Source organism: Heptranchias perlo, unplaced genomic scaffold (genome assembly GCF_035084215.1).
Source record: "Heptranchias perlo isolate sHepPer1 unplaced genomic scaffold, sHepPer1.hap1 HAP1_SCAFFOLD_729, whole genome shotgun sequence".
Taxonomy (NCBI): domain Eukaryota; kingdom Metazoa; phylum Chordata; class Chondrichthyes; order Hexanchiformes; family Hexanchidae; genus Heptranchias; species Heptranchias perlo.
In genome coordinates this window covers 70036-77358 of record NW_027139760.1, presented here as the reverse complement: position 1 = coordinate 77358, position 7323 = coordinate 70036, and positions in this window count along the sequence as shown.

Sequence of the window (7323 nt, the reverse complement as noted above, 5' to 3'; positions counted from 1 at the left end):
TCAGTGATAATACACGGAGTGATGGATGGGTGGAATGGGATTCAGTCAGTGATAATACACGGAGTGATGGATGGGTGGAATGGATTCAGTCAGTGATAATACACGGAGTGAGGGATGGGTGGAATGGATTCAGTCAGTGATAATACACGGAGTGAGGGATGGGTGGAATGGATTCAGTCAGTGATAATACACGGAGTGAGGGATGGGTGGAATGGATTCAGTCAGTGATAATACACGGAGTGAGGGATGGGTGGAATGGGATTCATTCAGTCAGTGATAATACACGGAGTGAGGGATGGGTGGAATGGATTCAGTCAGTGATAATACACGGAGTGATGGATGGGTAGAATGGATTCAGTCAGTGATAATACACGGAGTGAGGGATGGGTGGAATGGGATTCAGTCAGTGATAATACACGGAGTGAGGGATGGGTGGAATGGATTCAGTCAGTGATAATACACGGAGTGATGGATGGGTAGAATGGATTCAGTCAGTGATAATACACGGAGTGAGGGATGGGTGGAATGGATTCAGTCAGTGATAATACACGGAGTGAGGGATGGGTGGAATGGATTCAGTCAGTGATAATACACGGAGTGAGGGATGGGTGGAATGGGATTCAGTCAGTGATAATACACGGAGTGAGGGATGGGTGGAATGGATTCAGTCAGTGATAATACACGGAGTGAGGGATGGGTGGAATGGATTCAGTCAGTGATAATACACGGAGTGAGGGATGGGTGGAATGGATTCAGTCAGTGATAATACACGGAGTGAGGGATGGGTGGAATGGATTCAGTCAGTGATAATACACGGAGTGATGGATGGGTGGAATGGATTCAGTCAGTGATAATACACGGAGTGAGGGATGGGTGGAATGGATTCAGTCAGTGATAATACACGGAGTGAGGGATGGGTGGAATGGATTCAGTCAGTGATAATACACGGAGTGAGGGATGGGTGGAATGGATTCAGTCAGTGATAATACACGGAGTGAGGGATGGGTGGAATGGATTCAGAGAGTGATAATACACGGAGTGATGGGTGGAATGGGATTCAGTCAGTGATAATACACGGAGTGAGGGATGGGTGGAATGGATTCAGTCAGTGATAATACACGGAGTGATGGATGGGTGGAATGGATTCAGTCAGTGATAATACACGGAGTGAGGGATGGGTGGAATGGATTCAGTCAGTGATAATACACGGAGTGAGGGATGGGTGGAATGGGATTCAGTCAGTCAGTGATAATACACGGAGTGAGGGATGGGTGGAATGGATTCAGTCAGTGATAATACACGGAGTGATGGATGGGTGGAATGGATTCAGTCAGTGATAATACACGGAGTGATGGATGGGTGGAATGGGATTCAGTCAGTGATAATACACGGAGTGAGGGATGGGTGGAATGGATTCAGTCAGTGATAATACACGGAGTGATGGATGGGTGGAATGGATTCAGTCAGTGATAATACACGGAGTGAGGGATGGGTGGAATGGATTCAGTCAGTGATAATACACGGAGTGAGGGATGGGTGGAATGGGATTCAGTCAGTGATAATACACGGAGTGAGGGATGGGTGGAATGGATTCAGTCAGTGATAATACACGGAGTGAGGGATGGGTGGAATGGGATTCAGTCAGTGATAATACACGGAGTGAGGGATGGGTGGAATGGATTCAGTCAGTGATAATACACGGAGTGAGGGATGGGTGGAATGGATTCAGTCAGTGATAATACACGGAGTGAGGGATGGGTGGAATGGATTCAGTCAGTGATAATACACGGAGTGATGGATGGGTGGAATGGATTCAGTCAGTGATAATACACGGAGTGAGGGATGGGTGGAATGGATTCAGTCAGTGATAATACACGGAGTGATGGATGGGTGGAATGGATTCAGTCAGTGATAATACACGGAGTGAGGGATGGGTGGAATGGATTCAGTCAGTGATAATACACGGAGTGAGGGATGGGTGGAATGGATTCAGTCAGTCAGTGATAATACACGGAGTGAGGGATGGGTGGAATGGATTCAGTCAGTGATAATACACGGAGTGATGGATGGGTGGAATGGATTCAGTCAGTGATAATACACGGAGTGAGGGATGGGTGGAATGGGATTCAGTCAGTGATAATACACGGAGTGATGGATGGGTGGAATGGATTCAGTCAGTGATAATACACGGAGTGAGGGATGGGTGGAATGGATTCAGTCAGTGATAATACACGGAGTGAGGGATGGGTGGAATGGGATTCAGTCAGTCAGTGATAATACACGGAGTGAGGGATGGGTGGAATGGATTCAGTCAGTGATAATACACGGAGTGAGGGATGGGTGGAATGGATTCAGTCAGTGATAATACACGGAGTGAGGGATGGGTGGAATGGGATTCAGTCAGTGATAATACACGGAGTGAGGGATGGGTGGAATGGATTCAGAGAGTGATAATACACGGAGTGATGGGTGGAATGGGATTCAGTCAGTGATAATACACGGAGTGAGGGATGGGTGGAATGGATTCAGTCAGTGATAATACACGGAGTGATGGATGGGTGGAATGGATTCAGTCAGTGATAATACACGGAGTGAGGGATGGGTGGAATGGATTCAGTCAGTGATAATACACGGAGTGAGGGATGGGTGGAATGGGATTCAGTCAGTGATAATACACGGAGTGATGGATGGGTGGAATGGATTCAGTCAGTGATAATACACGGAGTGATGGATGGGTGGAATGGATTCAGTCAGTGATAATACACGGAGTGAGGGATGGGTGGAATGGGATTCAGTCAGTGATAATACACGGAGTGAGGGATGGGTGGAATGGATTCAGTCAGTGATAATACACGGAGTGAGGGATGGGTGGAATGGATTCAATCAGTGATAATACACGGAGTGAGGGATGGGTGGAATGGATTCAGTCAGTGATAATACACGGAGTGAGGGATGGGTGGAATGGATTCAGTCAGTGATAATACACGGAGTGAGGGATGGGTGGAATAGAATTCAGTCAGTGATAATACACGGAGTGAGGGATGGGTGGAATGGATTCAGTCAGTGATAATACACGGAGTGATGGATGGGTGGAATGGATTCAGTCAGTGATAATACACGGAGTGAGGGATGGGTGGAATGGATTCAGTCAGTGATAATACACGGAGTGAGGGATGGGTGGAATGGATTCAGTCAGTGATAATACACGGAGTGAGGGATGGGTGGAATGGGATTCAGTCAGTGATAATACACGGAGTGAGGGATGGGTGGAATGGATTCAGTCAGTGATAATACACGGAGTGAGGGATGGGTGGAATGGATTCAGTCAGTGATAATGCACGGAGTGAGGGATGGGTGGAATAGAATTCAGTCAGTGATAATACACGGAGTGATGGATGGGTGGAATGGATTCAGTCAGTGATAATACACGGAGTGAGGGATGGGTGGAATGGATTCAGTCAGTGATAATACACGGAGTGAGGGATGGGTGGAATGGATTCAGTCAGTGATAATACACGGAGTGAGGGATGGGTGGAATGGATTCAGTCAGTGATAATACACGGAGTGAGGGATGGGTGGAATGGATTCAGTCAGTGATAATACACGGAGTGAGGGATGGGTGGAATGGATTCAGTCAGTGATAATACACGGAGTGAGGGATGGGTGGAATGGATTCAGTCAGTGATAATACACGGAGTGAGGGATGGGTGGAATGGATTCAGTCAGTGATAATACACGGAGTGAGGGATGGGTGGAATGGATTCAGTCAGTGATAATACACGGAGTGAGGGATGGGTGGAATGGATTCAGTCAGTGATAATACACGGAGTGATGGATGGGTGGAATGGATTCAGTCAGTGATAATACACGGAGTGAGGGATGGGTGGAATGGATTCAGTCAGTGATAATACACGGAGTGAGGGATGGGTGGAATGGATTCAGTCAGTGATAATACACGGAGTGAGGGATGGGTGGAATGGATTCAGTCAGTAATAATACACGGAGTGAGGGATGGGTGGAATGGATTCAGTCAGTGATAATACACGGAGTGATGGATGGGTGGAATGGGATTCAGTCAGTGATAATACATGGAGTGATGGATGGGTGGAATGGATTCAGTCAGTAATAATACACGGAGTGAGGGATGGGTGGAATGGATTCAGTCAGTGATAATACACGGAGTGATGGATGGGTGGAATGGATTCAGTCAGTGATAATACACGGAGTGAGGGATGGGTGGAATGGATTCAGTCAGTGATAATACACGGAGTGAGGGATGGGTGGAATGGATTCAGTCAGTGATAATACACGGAGTGAGGGATGGGTGGAATGGGATTCAGTCAGTGATAATACACGGAGTGAGGGATGGGTGGAATGGAGTCAGTCAGTGATAATACACGGAGTGAGGGATGGGTGGAATGGATTCAGTCAGTGATAATACACGGAGTGAGGGATGGGTGGAATGGATTCAGTCAGTGATAATACACGGAGTGAGGGATGGGTGGAATGGGATTCAGTCAGTGATAATACACGGAGTGAGGGATGGGTGGAATGGAGTCAGTCAGTGATAATACACGGAGTGAGGGATGGGTGGAATGGATTCAGTCAGTGATAATACACGGAGTGAGGGATGGGTGGAATGGATTCAGTCAGTGATAATACACGGAGTGAGGGATGGGTGGAATGGGATTCAGTCAGTGATAATACACGGAGTGAGGGATGGGTGGAATGGATTCAGTCAGTGACAATACACGGAGTGATGGATGGGTGGAATGGATTCAGTCAGTGATAATACACGGAGTGATGGATGGGTGGAATGGATTCAGTCAGTGATAATACACGGAGTGAGGGATGGGTGGAATGGATTCAGTCAGTGATAATACACGGAGTGATGGATGGGTGGAATGGATTCAGTCAGTGATAATACACGGAGTGATGGATGGGTGGAATGGGATTCAGTCAGTGATAATACACGGAGTGATGGATGGGTGGAATGGATTCAGTCAGTGATAATACACGGAGTGAGGGATGGGTGGAATGGATTCAGTCAGTGATAATACACGGAGTGATGGATGGGTGGAATGGATTCAGTCAGTGATAATACACGGAGTGATGGATGGGTGGAATGGGATTCAGTCAGTGATAATACACGGAGTGAGGGATGGGTGGAATGGATTCAGTCAGTGATAATACACGGAGTGAGGGATGGGTGGAATGGGATTCAGTCAGTGATAATACACGGAGTGATGGATGGGTGGAATGGGATTCAGTCAGTGATAATACACGGAGTGAGGGATGGGTGGAATGGATTCAGTCAGTGATAATACACGGAGTGATGGATGGGTGGAATGGATTCAGTCAGTGATAATACACGGAGTGAGGGATGGGTGGAATGGATTCAGTCAGTGATAATACACGGAGTGAGGGATGGGTGGAATGGATTCAGTCAGTGATAATACACGGAGTGATGGATGGGTGGAATGGGATTCAGTCAGTGATAATACACGGAGTGAGGGATGGGTGGAATGGATTCAGTCAGTGATAATACACGGAGTGATGGATGGGTGGAATGGGATTCAGTCAGTGATAATACACGGAGTGAGGGATGGGTGGAATGGATTCAGTCAGTGATAATACACGGAGTGAGGGATGGGTGGAATGGGATTCAGTCAGTGATAATACACGGAGTGAGGGATGGGTGGAATGGATTCAGTCAGTGATAATACACGGAGTGAGGGATGGGTGGAATGGATTCAGTCAGTGATAATACACGGAGTGAGGGATGGGTGGAATGGATTCAGTCAGTGATAATACACGGAGTGAGGGATGGGTGGAATGGATTCAGTCAGTGATAATACACGGAGTGAGGGATGGGTGGAATGGATTCAGTCAGTGATATTACACGGAGTGATGGATGGGTGGAATGGATTCAGTCAGTGATAATACACGGAGTGATGGATGGGTGGAATGGATTCAGTCAGTGATAATACACGGAGTGAGGGATGGGTGGAATGGGATTCAGTCAGTGATAATACACGGAGTGAGGGATGGGTGGAATGGATTCAGTCAGTGATAATACACGGAGTGATGGATGGGTGGAATGGATTCAGTCAGTGATAATACACGGAGTGAGGGATGGGTGGAATGGATTCAGTCAGTGATAATACACGGAGTGAGGGATGGGTGGAATGGATTCAGTCAGTGATAATACACGGAGTGAGGGATGGGTGGAATGGATTCAGTCAGTGATATTACACGGAGTGAGGGATGGGTGGAATGGATTCAGTCAGTGATAATACACGGAGTGAGGGATGGGTGGAATGGATTCAGTCAGTGATAATACACGGAGTGAGGGATGGGTGGAATGGATTCAGTCAGTGATAATACACGGAGTGAGGGATGGGTGGAATGGATTCAGTCAGTGATAATACACGGAGTGAGGGATGGGTGGAATGGATTCAGTCAGTGATAATACACGGAGTGAGGGATGGGTGGAATGGATTCAGTCAGTGATAATACACGGAGTGATGGATGGGTGGAATGGATTCAGTCAGTGATAATACACGGAGTGAGGGATGGGTGGAATGGATTCAGTCAGTGATAATACACGGAGTGATGGATGGGTGGAATGGATTCAGTCAGTGATAATACACGGAGTGAGGGATGGGTGGAATGGATTCAGTCAGTGATAATACACGGAGTGAGGGATGGGTGGAATGGATTCAGTCAGTGATAATACACGGAGTGAGGGATGGGTGGAATGGATTCAGTCAGTGATAATACACGGAGTGAGGGATGGGTGGAATGGATTCAGTCAGTGATAATACACGGAGTGAGGGATGGGTGGAATGGATTCAGTCAGTGATAATACACGGAGTGATGGATGGGTGGAATGGGATTCAGTCAGTGATAATACACGGAGTGAGGGATGGGTGGAATGGATTCAGTCAGTGATAATACACGGAGTGATGGATGGGTGGAATGGATTCAGTCAGTGATAATACACGGAGTGAGGGATGGGTGGAATGGATTCAGTCAGTGATAATACACGGAGTGATGGATGGGTGGAATGGATTCAGTCAGTGATAATACATGGAGTGAGGGATGGGTGGAATGGATTCAGTCAGTGATAATACACGGAGTGAGGGATGGGTGGAATGGATTCAGTCAGTGATAATACACGGAGTGATGGATGGGTGGAATGGATTCAGTCAGTGATAATACACGGAGTGATGGATGGGTGGAATGGGATTCAGTCAGTGATAATACACGGAGTGAGGGATGGGTGGAATGGATTCAGTCAGTGATAATACACGGAGTGAG